At 35.9% G+C, this 22,444-nt stretch overlaps 1 long non-coding RNA gene across 1 annotated transcript in view; it reads left to right on the forward strand.

Annotated features, from left to right (window-relative positions):
- LOC108518547 (uncharacterized) overlaps positions 1-17,374 on the forward strand; it is a 24,502-nt gene extending 7,128 nt beyond the window's left edge. Inside the window, exons 2-3 of the long non-coding RNA XR_001882389.1 lie at positions 7,645-7,788; positions 17,046-17,374. This is a non-coding gene — a long non-coding RNA (uncharacterized LOC108518547). The remainder of the gene's footprint in view (positions 1-7,644; positions 7,789-17,045) is intronic.
- The last annotated feature ends 5,070 nt before the right edge of the window (positions 17,375-22,444 follow it).

Consider the following 22,444-nt stretch of genomic DNA (forward strand, 5'->3'; position numbering starts at 1 on the left):
CTCCTTTCCTTTAATTACCAGCTTCTGGAACCATTTTGAACATCCCTCTGAAATATTAAAAATTTGAGATTGTTGAACTACTATGAATATTCACCAAGCAGTCATTTGACCCCTTTGTACATTCGTAGGCACAATATGATAAAGATCATTCAATCCAATTCTGCAATTCCTTGTTTGATTTTTCAGATATAAATTTAAGATTGATTACATAGTCACTGAAATGAAATTAAAATGAAGACCAGACAAATTATGCAAAAAACTCAGACCCCAAATGTAGGCATTTCAGGTAAAAGTGACAGAGGTCTTTTATTCTAAGAAGGTTCTGTGTCCTTTTGTGGAAGTACCCTAAGAATACTCTTGACTTTTCTGCATACCACCCAGGTAACTATCTCATTGGTGGGCTCATTCAGGTATCCAGTTATTTTCCTTAAATATGAACTGCCCCCCGCCACACACACACACACACACACTTGAGGAACAGAAAGATACATTTTTCTTTCCTTCTCCAAAAAGTTATTTTCCCTGCATAGGCAACCTGGAATACTAGAAAATGCATCTGTAATGACATAATAAAAAACCTGAATATTAATCCCTGCTTTGCCATATAAATAGTTTGTCATTGTTCATTCATTCAGCAAATATGTGTTTAGCACCTGTTATACTGAAGGGGTTATGTTAAGTGCTGGAAGCAGAGAGCTGCAAAGGCAATTCTTACCTTTAGGAAAGGTGGAGATGCAGTTAGGTGCTTTTCACTGTGTTGAATGTTACAGTAGAGATATACATACAATGCCATAGTAATGCAATAAAACACCTAAAAGACTCTCCCTGAAGAAGAGGCCTAATTTTGGCTGAAATTTGAAAAGGAAGAGGAGTCCTCAAAGTCTTCACTTTTATCATCTATAAAATGAGAAATATGAACTTTGTCTACAACTGCTGCAAGGAGGTTATTTTGCAAAACACATTAAGTAAAGGCACCTGGACCAAAGTCTGGCACAAAATCAGCATTCTAGTAATTCTCTTTTTGCTATCCTGGCTTAGAAGCCTCAATGCTTAGGTTACATGTTTTTCTTTAGTCATAGCTTTCTTCTCATCTGAAATGGACTTTGGTAAATTCAATAGAAGAATGTACGTTTTCCTGTTTACTTATTTAACTTTTTTGCCTTCAGTTCTTCTAACTGGCATGTATACCCCCTTTTAAAATTTCTCTCAACTCGACAATCAGTTGCTATCGGACCAAGTCCATGCAGTATGCTTCTCTTGCTGTTTAGCACAATACCTATATACAGTAGGAGCTTGATTAGTGCTCATGAAAGAAGGAAAGGAAAAGCAGGCATGCAGCTTGTTCTTAAGGAATAAGATTGAATTGGATTAACAAGTAGGCTGGAAGTAAATACCAAACAGTAACAACAAATGTTCCAAAGTTAAAAATATTTTATGACCAGCAAATAATTACAGCCTGAAAAATTCTCTTTATTGCCATTTTTTCTATGATTGGTATCTATAAAAGCCACGCTTATTAGTATGCAGGTTTACAATTATGCTCTGAGCCTTGTAATGTCCTGCCATTTTTACCTCTAGGGATTTATGTCTGACTCTTGTTCCATTATTAAATGTCTGTAGGACAGAATGACAGAGCCATTCATGTTTTGCCAGCACATGATAATGATGATGATATTATTTTCACAATCAGTTAGGTGATGGCTGTTTGAACCTCATCATGTCTAACAGAGGAAAAAAATAAAAAATAATAATACTTGAAAACAGTGTATTGTGTTTAGCATCATTATTGCCACTTTTAAGGCAAGTGCTTTGACATTTAAGTGAGTTCCTATTTACAATATTGCCACCATAATCTCCCCATTTTGTAATTGCTTTTCGATACCTATAAGGTTTAACTGCTGGTATTACTCTTCAATAAAAAAAGAACTCATGTATTAGATTTATGTAAAGTTATCCTGGGAATTTTAGATTGTTATTTTAATGTTAGCAGAGCTCAATACAGCATAGGTCCTATTGTTAGCTTCTGTAGCCTGCATGAGTCATGTGGATTTCTTGGGCTTTACAGCCACTGGGGCCAGTTGTGCTATTGGGGTAGCAACTCCCATCTTGGAGTTGTAGAATAAATGTATAATAAGGTATTCTGAAGTGAGCAGCTTATTTGGCTGCTCCTCAGAGACCCTCTGACTCTGGGATGGATACAGGATGTCTGCCCCAGCATGCTTGCTTTCCTCTTCCCAACTCCTGACAGAAAACACCACTCAAGTGTGGGATTTTCACTAGTTGGCGTGATGTCAGCCAACTGGGGAATACATCTGAGAGGGCAGCATACTGAGACACTGCTGCTTGACAGCTTTGTTTTCACATGATGGATTGGTCAGGAGATCAACAAGGCAGAGATCAGATATGGTCTAAACATCCAGCTGTAGGATTTGGTGTTTAGGAAGAGGGGAAATTGCTTCTGCTTGGCCCATAGATTGGAACCCACTATAGAGATGGATTTTTGTTTTTTGGTTTTTTCCCTTTCATGAACATTCTTTAATTAACATTATAATTAACATTATAATGGCTTCTGAGTAGCCTTGCCAAGCTTAGATCTTTTTTCCAACTGAAATCATTCTGCTTCACCTTCTGTACCAAAAGCAAAGAAGTATTTCCAAACCTCCACCATGCAATTTGGTCCTCCTGAAGATTTCCTATTTATCTTTTGAATCTATCATATTCCCTACGTCTAATAGAAGCATTACTATAACTTACAGAAAGCTCAGTTAGCTGTTACTTACTTTTTATTCAGACCACAAAACGTGAGTTCTGAGAACACCAAAAGTAGGTGCTGAAGGCAGAAATCTGAATAGGTCAGATTTTTCTTCCTTTCATGATTATGCAGTGAGTCCTATAGAAAGAATTTTTCCTTGCAGTCTGGCTTCCCTCTATATGACAATCTGTCTACCAAATTCTGGATATAGGAATATTATGAATCATACAAGTTATGTAAATACATCTTTGCACCAAATGTTGAAAAACTAGATTTAACAAACAAATAGGAGAGGTATATGATACGATTAAGCAAAAGCATGTTCCTAAGTAAATAAAAATCAAGTAATTTTGTTTAAAACAGAATAACCTAGGTTACTGGGGAGCCTATACCATGATGAGTTTCAGTAAATCTAACTCCACATTCATTTACCTAACTTGTGCATTTTGTTGATTTCATCAAAAGCAATCTAGCAAGACAATGGGATAAATAAGGTTGCCTGTTAGCACTTACTTATCTAACAAACTGGGATTTTAAAAAGTTATTCCTGCTTCTCAGTTAATAATTCAAGATTTATAAGTATAATGGCTTTGATAATCCAGTCAATAATTTACATGTAGATAACAGTATTAAAAAATTCTGCAGCTACCCGTTGAGATAAGAAATCTTCACATTTCAATAGATAACCAAGAAAAAACCCTGCAGCTTTCAGCTGCCAGTTTAGAGGAAGTTTCTGTTGAGGTTCTGAGGCCCTCAGACTACTCTCTCCTCTGTCTGTCCATTTCTATAGCAGCTTTGTTATGTTTTATGATGACAGTCTCAGCCCCCTTGAGACCAGCCATAAGAAAGGTACAATAGCAGCATTATTTGTATTGTTTGGTTTTGTATGAGATGCACATTGGGAAACCACTACTTCATGGAATAGCATTTGCAGGAGGTCTCCAGGGGGCAGCTCTTACCAATCTCGCTGGCTCAACCCAAGGCTGAATGACAATAAAGAATGAGAAAAATTAAAAGAAAAGGTACTTTAATTGAACCTGTATTTGTGGAAATGTGATACAGACCTAGAAAACACCTTTCTTAGTTCCTAGAATGAGAAAGACAGCTTCTCCAGGGACCTTGTACAGTGACAGCTGAATCTTTGCTGGCTAAAACAAACGCCCCCCATTAGCTAAAGATGTACTTCAAAAATACTTCTTTGAGAAAATGCTTATTCTCCCATTGACAAATAAAACAGAATAAGATAAAATAAAATAACAAAATAAAACAGACAAGACCAAAAACAAGAGATGGCAAACTTTCTCAGTCAAGGGCTTTGCGGGGCATATGGTCTCTGTGGCAACTACTCAGCACTGCCATTATAGTGTGAAAGGAGTCATGGAAAATAACATAAGCAATGTGCGTAGCTGTGTCCCAATAAAACCCTTTTTATAAAAGGAAGCTGAGTTTGGCCCAGGGAGCTGTATGCTGATCACTGATCTAAAGTATTTTGCAGTCTAGCTATTTACTATAAAGTTGGAAAAAAGTCTGGAAAAATGACGTCGTTACCCAGCATGTCTAAAATTCAGATCTTTTGACATTGAGTTCGCTTGCTCTACAGTGCCACTGTCACAGTGTTCTCATGCCAAACCTTGCCTGCAAAGCTGAGATGTTAATATGGAACACCTGAGAGGGCTGGCACTTCAGCATCCTTATTCCTCCAGAACCACACCATGAAAGTCACCTTCTCCCCAGACAGATTCTCTACAAAATGCCTTGCAGCCAAGTTGTGGTGGAAAGAATATTGTACTTGGAATAAAAATTTTGATTTTGCACCATCATGGTCTCATTCACGAGCTATGTGTACTTGGGCAAGACAGGCTGTTCATGGCTTTTATTTTTCTTTCCTCTAAGAGTCAATATTTAACTCCATAGGAGACTTGTTAAGCTCAAGTGAGAAAATTTACCTAAATATCCTTTAGTGATGACAAAGGACTAAACAACTATGAGCTATGTCATTATATCGATTAAATACATGGATAACTGAATGGCTATCTTCAGGTAAACTGTGATCGATGAATTATGTGGTGGGTTGTGATTGGCAAGCACACGAGCTCCACACGTGCCTAAGCCAGTTGATTTTACTGTACTTCAAGGCCTCAAAATTATATCTCCTAGCCTTGACAAGCCTACTTGCAAATACATTACAAAACTGTAATAAATTGCATATACATCAAATCATGAGAGTATCAGGATAGGATCCAAATTGTTTAAAAATCTACTAACATGACAGACTCTCTTGGGTTAAAGCATAAGCAGCTTTTTCATATTCGGAAGACTGACTGTCACTGTGTCTCAATTTGGGACGCAATACAAACTTATCTTAAATTCAAAAATCACCCATTGAACCAGATTCTGTGGGAAATTTCTTGAGTTGAGCTGATAAAAAAATTCCCTAATGTTTCTGACTCCTGAAAGACTCATAACCACTGGCTTCTCTAAAAGCAAGTGCAGTCCAGGGCATGGATCCCTTCCTTAAGAGGTACTCTATGAGAACACTGTGAAGGAGAAAACTAAAACAAAACAAAACAAAAAACAAAAAAAGCATTGTTAAATAATCGGTTTTGGCTTGTTTTGTCTTTGGTGCACAGTATTTTAGCACCATTCTAGAGTCTATCAATTTGTTCGCTATCATACAAAAGCTTTCTTAGAGCTACTCCACTTCTATCACTTGCTTTAGTTCTATAACTCCAAAAAGACATAGGATCTAGTTTAATTTAAAAAGAAACTTTTTTTATTTGAAGAAATGTTTTTGTCTATGGCTTCCAAAAGTATCTATAAGCTTCAAATAAATCTTTTGACCTAAACATTATTATGGGTCATTGTAATTCTAAGAGCCAGTCAACTACCAGCTCAGACTCAATCAGTATTTATCTAGAGGCATACTCTACATGTAAAACCTTGGTGGTGGTGGAGAAGCACTGGTTAGGACAAAGGAGGGAGTGGAAGGCAAAAGCAGAAAAGATGCAGAAGACATTCCACATTCACCCAAGTACAGCAAGATTTGTAAGACAGAACACAAATGATGGGAACCACATAGCACCACACCTAGTCCAGTCAAAAGAGTACAAACTGGGATTATGAGACCTGGTCTATCCCAAATACATTGCTAAGATCCTGGATGCTTTTGTAAATCTCCGTCTACTCACCTTTACTGGAGAGTTTAGTCCACGTGCCAAACCTGCTTTTACTGTTTTATGGATTCATGACTCTATAGATTTTAATAGCACAGATTACAGAAAGTTCAATAGGGAGATTCCCATCTGCATATTATGATATGATAAAACCAAGTACTTAGGCTTTCTCACCAGAGTTCTGTCTTATAAGGTAGTTTCTTCTTTAACACTGACCTATGGCTATGTGAGGACTCCACAATGAACACATGAATGCTCAGACTGGGATTATTGAGAGTTATTTTTCCTAGGGCTTCATTCATTCCAGAGAAGAGACAACTGTTTCTCTGTGCCTGAAACTATGTCCCCACTTCTCACATTTTAGTAGACAGCTCTACCACTTCTCGCATTCTAGTAGACAGCTGTAGGTAAAATGTTTGTTTCTGGTTGTGCTTTGTGTGTAGCAAACAAAATACACAAAACAGAGTATGAAACAAAAATCATGAAGTTGGAAAAGTGCTCCATGAAAGATATTTTATATTTAGAACTAGATTTTATATCTCAAAAATAACAGATTAAACACTTAATGCTTCCTTACATCAATGAAGAAAATAATAAACAATATAAAATTTGTTATTTTTTACATCACCTAAGTACTTCTAAACTAGAGTAAAATCACTATCAAAAAACACAATGTACAAGGACAGTGATTTTCAACTCTGTAGTAGAATAAAATTATGTGTTAATATTTAAAAATGACCAGGGTCCTGCCCCAAACGACTAGACGAAGAGGTTTGCATATGGGAGTTTTGCTCCAGAGAGCAGTATTTACATACATCAGAACGAAAATGGTGCACGTGGAGTTTTCCTGCTCCGTGGCCCTAACATCGTTATAAAAGCAGCTGCAAGAAAAACGTTTACAAACACTTCACTTTTCCAGCAAAAGTATTCATTCCTTCATTAGCACATATTCCAATAAGGGAATAAATTGGACTTCATTCTTCAAGTTTTTGTTGAATTATAAGAAGCATAGAAGGAAAAGACCAATAGTTATGATCATTTTGGAAGGACGATGTTGCCTGAAAAAAAAACTAGTCATGGAACCCGCTCCAGGTGGCCTCTGAGACCTGTGGAGATTTTTTTCATTTCTCACTAACTCATGTTTTACCATCTGTAAAAAGAAGGCAATATTTGCCTCTGACCACCGAAGAATGATCTGAGAGAAAATGTAATTAAAAATGAGAGTTCCTAGGGGTGCTTTTTGTAAAAAAAAGTATGAGGTAAAATTAAGATATGATGATAGTTAATGCGGTTGTCACTACTACTGTTACTTGACTATTGTACTACAGCATCCCTGTCACACTGTTAACGATCTTCTTGGGACCAAAAGTGACAGGTGTAAAATGATTTTTTTAAATGTCATACTTGCTTTGTCTTCTAAAGTATATGAGAACCTCAGAATGGGCCAAAATACAGTATTCTTAGGGAAATCCCCTAACCCCGGATTTACTATACACACTCATTATTTCAGTTTCCCCACCCCTTCAGTTATTATGTCTTTTTGTTCAAATACAACGTAAAGCTTCAGCTGATTTGAATAGTGTTATAAACCACAGAAGGGGCTCTCTTTAGAACATTAAATGGTGACCGCCTTTCTTGAATCCAGCCTTCTTGAATATCACAACTGTTTCTATCCTGTTTCTAGAGAAAAAGTTCCATTTTCATATCTGTCTCTTGCAGAGACATAATATGTGCGCAGAAGTAAACCCTGCTATGTGCCGCTGAAGGATTCAGTATCCGGAGTCTGAAGGCCTTTTTCTTTAGGTCTATAATGAGAGAAATTGGACTAGCTGAGGCCTACAGTGCTTCTATTGCAAAAATGCTGTGAGTATAGAATTATGACCAAAATCCCAATAGGTTTTTTATTTTTATTTATTTTTGTTGTTTTCTTGAGACAGATTCTCACACTGTCTCCTGGACTGGAGTGCAGCTGCGTGATCTCGGCTCACTGCAACCTCTGCCTCCCAGCTTCAAGCGATTCTCCTGCCACAGCCTCCCGAGTAGCTAGGATTACACGCACCTGCCACCAGGCCTGGCTAATTTTTTGTAGATTTAGTAGAGACAGGGTTTCACTATGTTGACCAGGCTGGTCTCAAATGCCTGACCTCATGATCCACATGCCTTGACCTCCCAAAGTGCTGGGATTACAGATGTGAGCCACTGCCTCTGGCCCCCAATAGGATTTTTTAAATGGAACGATGTGATTCTAAAATTCAGTTTAAAGAACAATCCAAGTATTCTTGCCTAAAATACAAAAAAAAAAAAAAAAAAAAAAAAAAAAAAAGTCTTTAGTTTAGTGGTGTGAATGGGGGAATAGGAGCTTTTGCCTGCCAAATATCAAGACGTTTGATAAAGTTGTAATTAAGGCAGTGTCATTCTGGTCCAAAATATATAGTCCTACAATAGAATAGAATAGTAAATACAAAAAGAAATTAATGTTTGTAAAAGAATCAGTGAGAAAAGGATGAAAATAGAAATTACTATTATGACCGAAATGTTTATCCATTCCAAGTATTCAGTATTTACAGAATATGTTTATATTCTTTACATTAATTCATGACTGGCCATGTTCCTTAATTCAATATTATTTTTGAATAGTTTTTAAATTGATTATCTTTCAGTTTCCAAGTCAACAAAATTATTACTTATAGATGCTATCTTAATTTTTTATTTAAATATACTTAGTATTAATTTTAATATTATTGTGCTCGCTTCGGCAGCACATATATTAATTTTAATATTATTATGTATTAATTAGAAATTTCTCTTTGTGATGGATAATGACAGTAATGAGAGATACCCTTCTACCTTTTCCAATAAGTAGGCATTGGTGGTTACTTTTAAATATATTCTTTATTGGAATGAGGGTCCCTATCTGTACTGCATTGAAAGTTGTTTCTTTTTTTAATTTTTGAATCGTGAGTATATGTCACATTTATAAATGCCTTTAAATCATCTATCAAAGTTTTCACAGCTTTTACTTATGATCATGTAGTGTGATGAAAAGGGTTATAGATTGCAATCTTAAATTTCTAGATTAAACCTTATTTGGTATAGTTTTCATTTTAAAAATCAGAATTTGATAATACTATGTTTAATATTTGTGCATCTATAGTCACAAGTAAAATGGTCTATTTTTGGTATTATTCTTTTCAAGTACTTGTCTAAGTATTAAAAATTTATTTTTGTAAACCAGTCCCATGGCTACTACCTAGCTGAATAGGTGTCTTAGTCCATTTAGTGTTACTCTAAAGGCATAACTGAGGCTGGGCAACTGATAAAGAAAAGAGGTTTATTGACTTATGGTTCTGTAGACTGTATAAGAAGTATGGGGCTTCAGTCTACTTCCACTATATTGGAAGAAGAAACTAGTGCCTGCAGAAACCACGGAGCAAGAGAGAAAGTGGCAGGGGAAGTCCCAGGTTCTTTTTAACCAGCTCTCACAGGAACTAATAGAGTGAGAAGTCACTCACCCCCAAGGGTGAGGCATTAATCTATTCCTGAGGGTTCCACCACCATGACCCAACACCTTACATTAGGTCTGGCTTCCAAAATGGGATCAAATTTCAACATGAGGTTTGGAGGGATCAAACATCCAAGCTACAGCAATAGGTAAACAAATAGGAGAAACTACATTACCCAAATCTACTTAACTAGAAGGCATTCAGCTGTTAGACCTAATGAATGCAATGAATAGATGCAAATTTTAGTCTTCTATACACAGGTTAAAACAACTTTGAGAAATACAGTTGTTTCCATATCACATCAAACCAATTTATGTATTTGTAAACTAAAACTTTAAGCTATTTGGTTTATCACCTATATGCATAACACATAAATTCAAGGAAAAACTGGATTGATTTTCATTAATTACATTACTGACAAAATGGGCTTCAAGAAAAAACTCTAATCAGAACAAATTTTGGTAAAAGCTGGCACTATATAAGAGTAAAATTTCTGTGTAATAGGAAAAGACAGACATATAGATCAATGGAATAGTATAGAAAGCCCAGAAATAAACTGTTGCCTATACAACCAAATGACTTCTGACAAGAATGCTAGATATTCAATCAGAAAAGTATAGTTCTTTTTGACAAATAATGTTAGGAAAACTGGATATTCACATGCAAAAGAATGAGGTTGGACCCTTACCTTACTCCATATACAAAAATTAATTCAAAATGGATTAAAGACATGTAAAGAGATATAAGAGTTAAAACTATAAAACTGTTAAACCATAGGATAAAAACTTCATGACATTGGATTTGGCAAAGCTCTTGGACATGATACCAAAAGGCAGCAAAAGAAAACAGAGATAAATTGCACTTCATCAAAATCTAAAAACTTCTGTGCATCTAACAACATCTATCTTTCTATAGCTACTATTAACAGGGTATAAAAGGCAATGTATGGAATAAAAGAAAATATTTACAAATCATATGTCTAATAAGGGTTTAATATCCAGAATATATGAACAACTCATAGAACTCAACAACAACCCAATTTAAAAACAGTTAAAGGACTTGAATAGACTTTTCTCAAAAGATATACAGTTGGCCACTAAGAACATAAAAAGATGTTTAATATCACTAATCATTAGGGAAATGTAAATCAAAATCACAGTAAGCTATCCCTTCACATTCATTAAGATGACTATTTTTTTTAATTAGAAAATAATAAGTGGTAAGGATGTGGAGAAATTACTGCCCTTAAGCATTGCTTGTGGGAGTATAAAATTGTGTAACTACCACAGAAAACAGTATGGCAGTTCCATGTTTAAAAAACTAAGCATGGAATTACCATATGATCCGTATATTTCATTTCTGGGTATGTACCCAAAACTACTAAAATCAGGGAATCAAACAGATATTTGTGCATCAGTGTTCATAGCAACACTTTTCATAATACTGAAAATCTGGAAACATCCCAACATCCATCGATCAGTGAATAAATGTGGTATATAGATACAACAGAATATTATACATCCTTAAAAAGAATGACATTCTGACACATGCTATAATAAGGATGAGCCTTGAAGACATTTTGCTGAGTGAAATAACCCAGACACAAAAAGACAAATATTGTATGCTTCCACTTATATGAGGTACCTAAAGTAGTCAAATTCATAGAAACAGACAATAGAATGGTAGTTGTTAGAGCTAGAGGGAGAGGAGAATGGGTGTTACTGCTTAATGGGTACAGTTTCAGCTTGGAAAGATGAAAGATTTTTGGACATGGATGGTGGTGATTCTTGCACAACAATGTCAATATGTGTAACAGCTCTAAACTTTACACTTAAAATTGTTATAATTGTATATTTTAAGTTACGTATATTTTACCACAATTAAAAAATACTAAACTGCTTGAGGTCAAGGTTTATGTCTTTTTCTCCATACGTCAAAAGTTGGCCACACACTGGGGCCCCCAGAGTCAGATGCACCACATTTAAAACCCAGCCTTTTCACTTACTGGCTATTTGACTATTGCTAACCTTTAAAGATTATTCTTTGCATATCTATGAAGTAACAGTTATAATAATACCTACCTGTGACTTGACATAGAATAATATCTACCTGTGACTTGACATAATGCTTAAAATGTTTAGTATAATGCTGACAAATGGTAGTCATTAAAAATTAACCACTATTACTCCTGTCTTAGAAAATCTGACACAGTGCTCACTTCTGAGGCCACCTGCATGTCTGGACGTGATCTTGGCCTTGATTCTCTGTCTGTAAAGTGGGAACTATGTAGCTTGCATCACAGAGTCGCTATGATGACTGAATGAGATTATGTGAAAGTGCTTATAAATTACAGGACTATATAGAAATAAATTATTTCACAGCAGAGAACAACAAAATACATTAGAAAGTAAAGCAAAAAAATGAAAAGGAAGGAAGGAAGGAAGGACGGAAAGACAGAAAGACAGACACAGAAAATTCTTGCCACGAGAAAACTTTTCAATGCTGACTTTACATGTAAAAACACTTCAACAGAAGATATTCAGAAACCTCCAAAACTAGAATTACAATATCAAGGTTTCTCAGATATAAAAATATTGATCACACACAAAAAAGAATATTTTATGGTGACATTCCAACACATGAAAAATAATCCAAACACCTATCATTCTAGAACTATTGCTTATACCACACTATATGACCAAATAAAAAGCTGCCCTCCCTATAGGCTCTGGTCTGATCGCATACTCAGCATCAATGAGATTTCCTTAAGAGTCAAAACCCATAACTGCATGAAGCCAGAAGCTCAGAGATCTACTGAGGGCATCTATCTGGTTTTCTAAGCAGCATTTTGGAGGTTTTTCTTTACCTGGAGAAAGCACTGGCTAGAGCTATCTGTACATGCACTTCTTCTCTTGAACAGCAGAGAGCACTCCAACTCCACGAGAGACAGACCATCTCAGCCCCTCGGTCCGCTTTATCTTCCTGGCCTCGTCAAGACGTGAACCCCAGACCAAAAGAGCTCCGTTTCCACAAAATATTCCATTGAAAACCTATTACTATTCTCTGGGAATTATCGACACGTTCCAAAGGGGTAAATGGAGCCGTGGCGAAGGGAAAGGGTGGAGTTCCACCACACTGCAGGCTGCCTTAGGCCTGACCTGTTCTTCTCACGCCTCTTACATTCTAAAGAGAGTTAAAAAATCTCTGCGGCAGAAATTGTGAAGGATTAACGAATACCTCCCATAGCCCCTAACTCCAAAGCAGAGTTAGTGAGGAATGTTAAGTTACAGTCACCCAGCATCAAACTGGCACCTGGCTGAGCTGTCCCACCGTCTCAATAAAAGTCCCATAAGCGGAAGGTATAGAATGGGAGGACTCTTACCTAGCACGCTGTCAGGAAAGGTTTAGGAAACACAAGACAAAGCGGTGACTCTACCAGCCTGACCAAAATAATGTCATCTTACTTTAAATGTGAATATGCCTAGAAATTTCTGAGGCTAATTCATATTGTACAAATGATGCTGCCTTCTAACGTGACACTGAAAGAATTGCAAAACATTCTCTAAATATAACAAAGAGAAAAAACTTTCATACCGTCTGCTCTTTTCTTCTTGATGCCATTATTCAGGTAGTTATTCAAATGGCCCTAATTTAATTAAGGGAAAAGCCCAGATACAACTTTTCTTTTCTTTTTTTTTTTAAATATGAGATTCCCTTCACTCCATTTGTATGGCTTAGGAGTTCTGGTAATTCTCTGTAAGTTCATCCAAGGGAGACTTCTTTTCCTGTTTTCTATTCTCCCAGGCTGTTCCCTTTCCCCATCCTATTTTTGTCATCTTATCTCCTTCAGCCAACACAACTTGCATTCTTTCCAGATCAGGCAAGCATCACAAGGAAATAACCACTGGCCGGGCGCGATGACTCAGGCCTGTAATCCCAGCACTTTGGGAGGCCAAGGCGGGTGGATAAACTGACGTGAGACGTTCAAGACCAGCCTGTCCAACATGGTGAAACCCTATCTCTACTAAAAATACAAAAAATTAGCCAGGAGTGGTGACAGACGCCTGTAGTCCCGGCTACTTGGGAGGCTGAGGCAGGAGAATCGCTTGAACCTAGGAGGCAGAAGTTGCAGTGAGCCGAGATTGACCCATTGCACTCCAGCCTGGACGACAAGAGTGAAATTCTGTCTCAAAAACAACAACAACAACAACAAAAAGATAACCATTCAAATATGAATCTAAATTAACTAATATGTCATGAAGTCACCTTCCCTTTGTGGTTTTGGCAAAATTCTGGTGAAATTTCTAATGAAGGGAACTCATTATAATCTCCTTCTTCAGGCAATTTAACAAGCTTCAGAAAATGAGGCATATATAGAATATACAATCGATTCTTACGTCATAGGCACTGTACCTTACGTGCCTTGGTAGTAGTTGTTAGGCCCTTTTATGGGCTTTGTGATGGTAGAGAATCAGATTCAAATTCTGTTTCTGGTGGTTGTTTTAACCTGTGTGACCTGGGTACTTAACCTCTTTGATATTCCATATTCCCAGATATAAAAATAAAGAGAGGGACAATCTAGGGCTATTAAAAGGATTCACATTTCATAATCACATTTCAACCAAAAACCTGGATGCTCAGTAAACACGACATTTTCTCTTTGATTAAAACAATGAATTAAATGCTACACCAATTTTATAAAACTCAAATTGACAAATGTTAGTTTCATCCACAGCATTTGCATGTTTCTGGCCTAGAAGTCCAAATTTTTCATTTTACTCTCTCCATTTCAGGGCATACAATGTAAGGAAGCTTCATGAAAAAGAAAAGAAAAGTAAAAATATATGTAGCTACAAATGATTGTCCTCTTCCCTGAAAATTCCAGAAGAGGTATTTTCTATTAATGGCAGTGAACAAGAAAATGTTCTGGTGTCTCTGAAAATGAACAGACGTAAAGAAGACTGACAAAGAGCCACCTGACATTGTGGAGAAAGCTTCAGTGCAGTGCTCTCAGCATTTCTAAATAAAACTGCACATCTAGGTTTCCTTCCAAATAGTATATTGATTACTTGCAGTCAAATTGTGGTCTTTCAAACAGCATGTTCCTTTATCATCATGGAACCAGCACTTTCAGATTCCATAATTGAGAGCTACATAGTTTATACGAATTGGTATTCAGAATAAGACTTTTTAGTTTGAAGCTGAATAATGATAGATGTATGTGGAGATCAGTCGCTTGCTGGGAAAAAATTGTGCAATTCATGTTTTCATATTTTTGCCAGGAGAAATAGCACCTTATGCATTTTTTCCAGAAAGAAAAATATTTCCATCTACCATACCAGTTTGAAAGACTGAATTCTAGAAATTTCTTGATGGTAGTTTTTTCTTTTGGGGAGAGGGCTACTCTAAACTAAAGAAACTCCCTAAATTCACCTCCTAATATGGCAAAATTATTTGTTCCATATTATATACAACATTTATTTTATCTTTAATGCTCAATTCATGAATTGTGAAAAATGACAGAGAGAATGTATCACCCAGCTATTCCACAATGGGTCATGATATACTTGCACCCCCCTAAATAAAATGAAAGCAAACGCACGCTTTTCTGTCATTTACTTTTTTTTTTTAAGTAGAGGTCATTAATGATCTTTGTTAATTTTATTTCATCCATATAATTTGAGAAATATCATTAATGATATATCTGTCCCTTTCTTCTTTTGAATGTGCATATATATATATATTATATATATGTCAAGCTCTTATTCAAATATAAATCTTAAAGTTATTTACATTTTATGAAATATTTTAGATTTTTTTTTAAATAATAAACTCTGCGATTGATAATGGCACAAACATCCCTTACCCTGCCCTTCTTTTTTTGGTGGGGAGAGAGAGCTCAAATGTACTGATTTAATCACAAATAGACTTTTTAATTCACATCTCATTAAATATGAGTTTGAAAGAAAATACTAAAGTGTTTTATGTAAAGTTCTGTAATGTGCAAAACCTAAGAGATTGCTCCTGTAGCAGTTCCCTGAGCAAAATATAATCAGTCCATTTCAGAACACACAAATTGCTTACCTGATAGACCAAAAGAAATCTAAAGGAAATGTCCTACTCTCCTAATTAGAAATATTTGTAGAGAATGTATACAGCTTATGGCACTGGAAATAGTTTCGTCTGCTGGTTCTAAGTGCATGTACTATTCTAAAATGCACTATTCCCACAATTAATTACAGTATCATATGATTATAATTTTAGGTGTAGCTCCATGATGTATTTTGAGATGTCACTAATCCACCTTGATCCCCCTCTTCTCTCAAGCTCTACAGTGTAATGTCATGTAGCTAGGCATTCCAAGCAGTTTTCTAGTCATTTCATATATTTTAGTTTGCAGTTTACAAAGACTACATATTATTCATGGGCACAGACTCACAAAAGTTTGCTTCTTATATATCCCTATATTTTTAAAAAATTAGCAGGCATAGAATAGGACCTCCAAAATCATTTTTTGTTCAAAATAAATAATTTTAGGAAATTTTATTGCATACTAAGAATACTTTTTAAAATCACAGTGATTTTGTTATGGTATCAGCAATATCAAGAAATTGTGAAAAGTTGTTTGCAAACTATAGTCCTTCGATCCAAATTATTTTTTCACTTTACAGAACACACATTTATTGGTGAAATTTGCAGGCTTCAGTATATATGTCAAGTAATGACTAGATCTAGAATAGTTGTGTTAATTTGGAAAAAAAAGTAATTAAAGTTTTATTTTGTTAGCCTTGACATATTCATTTTATTATTTTAAATTAAAAGAATAATGAAAATGGAATTGAAAGTTTTTTTTATTTTGAAATTTAAGAATTGTGTATCATGTCTTAAAGAAATGTAAGATCCTAACAATATGTGAAAGGAGCCAAAGATATTTTTACCTAAACAACATGGTCAATTACTTAATAGTTTATCTTTACTTTTCAAATTCAGTAAATATTTGTCTGATTTGTTTCACATAAAAGAGATGGCCACTTGCACATCATAAATTACATAATTATTTTATGTATGGAATTTTACATTATAATCATTTTTGAAAAACCTTTTGTAAGAATTAGGGAATCCTATTTAAGAAACATAGTGGCATGTAGTGTGCACCAAAGGGAAAGAAACCCAACCTGTATAAAATTTGTTTTGCTAAAAAGAAAAAAAAAGGTAAACTGGAATAAGGGGAGTGAAACAATCCTCCTTCAACTCCAACATATACTTCATTTGCACCCCCTACAATAACTGTCACTGCTTTTTAAAATACTGCATGAATTCATGCTAAAATTCACTTTTAAAGCAAGGAACATCTTGCAGTAGCTTGGATATGTCCAGAAATAACATGAGTAGTGGCTATTTTACCCAGCAGGCTCCTTTATCACTCCAGAGAAGGAAAGTCGACAGCCTTTGTATCTGCAGTGTAATTAGCTTGTGGATGTAGGGTCATAATGAAAGCAAAATGTACATTATTACAGGCATGTGGCTGTTTGCTCATTCTAACTGGCATAAGAAATGAATTCCACTATGTACATTTAAAGGTGTATTCAATCCATTTTCCAATATTTTTCCCTCCAGAAAAGCAAGAGTGTGCTCAGCAAGCTGGAACTAAACTGTTCCTGAATGGAGAGTTCCCATCCTGCCTCAATGGAATCAAAGAAAAGAGAAAACCTCCAAAACGAACACAATGAGTGTTATTTGCTACCATAAACTGTGCAACTGGTTTCTACTGCCGTGTTGCAATTGAATAGTAATCAGGAGAAGTTACACATTGTTCTTAGAAATAATACTAACAATCCTGTCAATCCTAAGTCCTGACACTGAATTTAATGCTCTGTTTAGTCCTACGATCAAGGATGAGTTGCAGGTGAAGAATTCTTCATAGTCAGATGCAGACAATGTCTTCAGATCCTGTGGCCTAAGGTTATTAAGGTGGGAGAAGCAAAATAAATGCGGTTCTCATCCAATAATAATGGATTTACAAGAATTTGAAACAAAACTTTCCTTCCAGCTACTGCTTTCACGTCAGAGAAATAAAATACATTTACAAGATTTAAAGCTTTGTGTGTCTAACCCTTTCTGACCCCTTTTACATTCATTTATTAATAATAATAACTATGATAATATTGCTTATGCCCAGGGCTGAAATGAGGGTTAATTAGTTAATATTTACAAAGCTTTCTGAAAATGAAAAGTACTGTTTAAGCACTAAGTGTATTCTTTTCTTCTTTCACTCTCTCTTTCATTTCCTTCTTTCATCACAGATCAATTGATTCTTCCTCCCATCTGGCTAATTTTTTCACTGCTTATATTTCCTGCTCGTTTTGGATTCTCGCCCTTGACTCCACATTGACCTCAATCACTCTTACCCTTCAACCTTGTGTTTGCTCTTTTCGCCTCTCATGCTGTAGTCACTTCTTTTTCACTTTCATTTCTTCTTTCTAGTCTTCCTTTATCCACTCCTAACACTAATCTTGTAGCTGTAGACTTATCTTTTTCATTGTCCTCATTTTTTAAGCATAGGTGAAATACCAGAATTGATATAGATTTAATTTAATTTTATCTCCTATGTTATTCATTATTGAGACCAGAAAGTAGATAAATCAAATTGGTCATACCCAATCCTTTCCTACAAGATAGTAAATGTCTTGAAGTCACAGACTATTGCCATCTGGAATAGTCCTTGTTTTGTAACCCTGTGTAATCTCCACAAAAAATGTTATTTTTAATAAATCCCTCCACTCTATAACATTCTGATGACCTGTAAGCTTTCAAGAAGTCTTGAAGGTGCTTGGAATTTTTGAAAAGTTTCTTATATGGCATAAGTATGGGTCAGGTATTAGCTGGTTCCACATACTTCCCATTGTATGTACAACTTCTGAATAGCCAGCAATAAAAGCATATACTAACTTATTTCCTTTCTAAAAGTAAAAGGAGAAAAATAATACAGCTGTTCCCTCAAGCCCATACAAAGAATTTAGTTGTAGTTACAAGGATCAACTAAGTTTTAATTGTATATTTTAATGGTATATTTCAAGAGAGTCTATTAACTAAGAGAATTATTCAGATTTTGGAAATAGGATGCCCAATATAAAGACATATAAGTCTATTATAAGTTCATGACTTAACTAGTTGCTACCTAATTATTTTCACTTAACTGTGCCCCTGTATCTAATTTTGTACATCACCACCAGAATACTCTAACTAAAGGATTTAAACTTTGCTATATGCTTGCTCAACGACATTAGGGCTTTCAAGTTGCTTATAAAGTTCAGCACTTACCAGCTAATACCCTGAAAATCACCCCCCCCCCACCTTGAATTTTCAAGTTGAATAAAACATTTAGTAAACAAGTACTCTGTGCTATGTTAAATGCAGTTCAGCTGCATTTTATCATGTGTGCAGACCTCCTGGAGTACCAGCCATTGTATCTAAAATGAAAACACCCAGTATAACTTAGTTTGGGCTTCATTCATTCAAATTCTTAGTGCCTACCAACCAGTTGTTAACTGGTCCCACAACATCCTCTGTTCTTTTCAGTTTCTCTGCAATTTCAGTCATATTCACGCCACATGACCTTGCCACTCCTCTCTGCATATCATTTTTTGAAAAAAAAAAAACAATTTTACCATATACATTAAGGTAATTATTTCTCATCCTATGATAATTATTGTTCTTTACATTTATTTTGATAATTAAGCAAGCATAGCTTTGTTATACTTACTCAACAAATAGACATTAAACCCACACACATTCAAGGCACATGGGTGTGAATATCAGGAGTTTTCTAGGTGCTACAGGAATATATGAACCAGTTGCTATCATTTAAAGATATTTATCATCTTGGGGACATAAACAAGGAAGCAGGTGACACATGACAATGAAGGGTACCAACTAAATATTATAGGAATATAGATGAAGAAGGAAACATTTTCAGCAAGTAGTAAGTAAGTAAAGAGTAGTTAGTGTTAGAACTGGTATATTACTGATGGATAAACAAGACTGTAAGGCTGGCTGGGCGCAGTGGCTCACACTTGTAATCCCAGCACTCTGAGAGGCCGAGGTGGGTGGACCATGAGGTCAGGAGATCGAGACCATCCTGGCTAACATGGTGAAACCCTGTCTCTACTAAAAGTACAAAAAATTAGCCGGGCGTGATGGCACACGCCTGTAGTCCCAGCTACTCAGGAGGTTGAGGCAGGAGAATCATTTGAACCCAGGAGGCGGAGCTTGCAGTGAGCCGATATCGTGCCACTGCACTACAGCCTGGATGACACAGTGAGACTCCGTCTCAAAGAAAAAAAGACTTTTATTTTAAGCAGATACATTAGTTACTTCTTGTTGTGTAACACATTATCCAATAATTTAGTAGCTTAAAGCAACAAACATTTTATTTATTATGTCATAATTTCTGTAGATTAGGAGTCTGACTCAAGGTCTCTCATGGGATTGCAATCACGCTATTGATTGGGGCTACAGTCTCATCTGAAAGCTTCCACTTCTAGGATAACTCACATGTTGGCTAGCCTCAATCCCTTGTCATGTAGGCCTTTCTATAGGGATGCCTTATGACAAAGCAGCTGGCTTCCTCTGGGTGAGGGAGAGAGAGAGAGAATACTCAAGGCAAAAAGACCTAATCTCAGAACTGGCATTACATAATTTCTGCAATATTCTATTTATTATACATAGATGTGAATATCAGGAGGTAGAGATCATCTGGGACCTTCTTAGAGATTGCCTTCCACTGTAATGATGATATGATCAAAAGACAAGTGGGAAAATGTTTCATGGGCATTTGGGAGTGATAAGCCGTCCGAGTTGGCTAGACATGTCACCCAAATAGGGAGAGCTCTGATATTACCAAAGAGTTAATTGTATGGAGTTGCTGGAGTAGTGCTGAAAATATTTACATGAGGCCAGACACAGTGGCTCACGCCTATAATCCCAGCACTTTGGGAAGCCGAGGTGGGCAGATCACCTGAGATCAGGAGTTTGAGACCAGCCTGGCCAACACGATGAAACCCCATCTCTACTAAAAATGCAAAAATTATCCAGGTGTGGTGGTACACGCCTGTAATCCCAGCTACTCGGGAGACTGAGACAGAAGAATTGCGTGAACCCAGGAGGCAGAGGATGCAGTGAGCTGAGGTCATGCCACAGCACTCCAGCCTGGGTGACAGAGCAAGACTCCATCTCTCCATCTATAGATACAGATATAGATATAGACATATAGATATAGATATAGACGAACACCACATTCAGTGAATGTTTTAGAAAAACATAACTATTTTATTAAAAAGTATGAACTTTCATAGTGGTTGAATTTATACTCCCAACAACAGTATATAGGTGTTCCTTTTCCTTTGCAACCTTGCCAAAATCTGTTATGTTTTAACTTTTTAATAATAGCCATTCTGATTGGTGTGAGGTGGTATCTCATTGAGGTTTTGATTTGCATTCCTCTAGTGATCAATGATACTGACCTTTTCTTCATATGATTTCTGGCCACATGCATGTCTTCTTTTGAAAAGCATCTGTTCATGTCCTTTGCCCACTTTTTAATAGAATTGTTTGGTTTTTACTTGTGAATTTGTTTAAATTCCTTACAGATGCCAGATGTTAGATCATTGTCACATACATAGTTTAAAAAACTTTTCTCTTATTTTGTAGGTTGTCTGTTTATTGATAGTTTCATTTGCTGTTTAGAAGCTCTTAAGTTTAATTAGATCCCATTTGTCAATTTTTGTTTTGTTGCAATTGCTTTTGGTGTCTTTGTCATGAAATCTTTGCCCATTCCTATGTCCTGAATAGTTGTCTTCCAGGGTTTTTATAGTTTTATGTTTTAAATCTTCAATCCATCTTGAGTTAGTTTTGTACAACTGTAAGGAAAGGGTCCAGTTTCAGTCTTCTGCATATGGTTAGCCAGTTATTCGAGCACCATTTATTAAGTAGGGAATCCTTTCTCCATGGCTTGTCTTTGTCAGGTTCATCAAAAATAGTTGTAGGTGTGCAGCCTCATTTCTGGGTTCTCTATTATGTCCCATTGGTCTATATGTCTGTCTTTGTACTAGTGCTATGCTGTTTTGGTTACTACAACCCTGTAGTATAGTTTGAAGTTGGGTAGTGTGATGCCTCCAGCTTTGTTCTTTTTGTTTAGGAGTCTATTAGCTATTCAGGCTCTCTTTTGGTTCCATATGAATTTTAAAATAGTTTTTTCTAGTTCTGTGAAGAATGACAGCATAGTGATTCCTCAAAGACCTAAAAACAGAAATACCATTCAACCCAGCAATCTCATTACTGGGTATATATCCAAAGGAATATAAATCATTCTATTAGACACATGCACACATATATTCATTCCAACACTATTCATAATAGCAAAGACATGGAATAGACCTAAATGTCCATCAATAGTAGATTGGATAAAGAAAATGTGGTACATATACACTACAGAATACTATGCTGCCATAAAAACTAACAAGATCATGTCCTTTGCAGGAAAACAAATGGAGCTGGAAGCATTATCCTTAGCAAACTAATGTGGGAACAGAAAACTTATTCTTATAAGTGGGAGTTAAATGATGAAAACACATGGACACATAGAGGGGAACAACACACAATGAGGCTGACTGGACAGTGGAGGGCGGGAGGAGGGAGAGGATCTGGAAGGAATAACTAATGGATACTAGGCTTAATACCTGGGAGATGAAATAATCTGTACAATGAACCCACATGATAAAAGTTTACCTATATAACAAACCTGTACATGTATCTCAAAGTTAAATTTTTAAAAATTTATAAAAAGTATGAAAGCTGAGGTAAGTGATAAAGTAATACCAGTTAAAATGCTTATATAGTATTCCAAATATGAAATTCATTTGAAATGGGGATTATTTGAACTCTGAAATTCCATTATATAACTTTTTATACATAATATATGTTTTGTCTTTCCATTGAGACTAAGTTTTAACACAAGG

This window comes from Rhinopithecus bieti, unplaced genomic scaffold, assembly GCF_001698545.2.
Source record: "Rhinopithecus bieti isolate Rb0 unplaced genomic scaffold, ASM169854v2 scaffold_44510, whole genome shotgun sequence".
In the NCBI taxonomy this organism is placed as follows: Eukaryota; Metazoa; Chordata; class Mammalia; order Primates; family Cercopithecidae; genus Rhinopithecus; species Rhinopithecus bieti.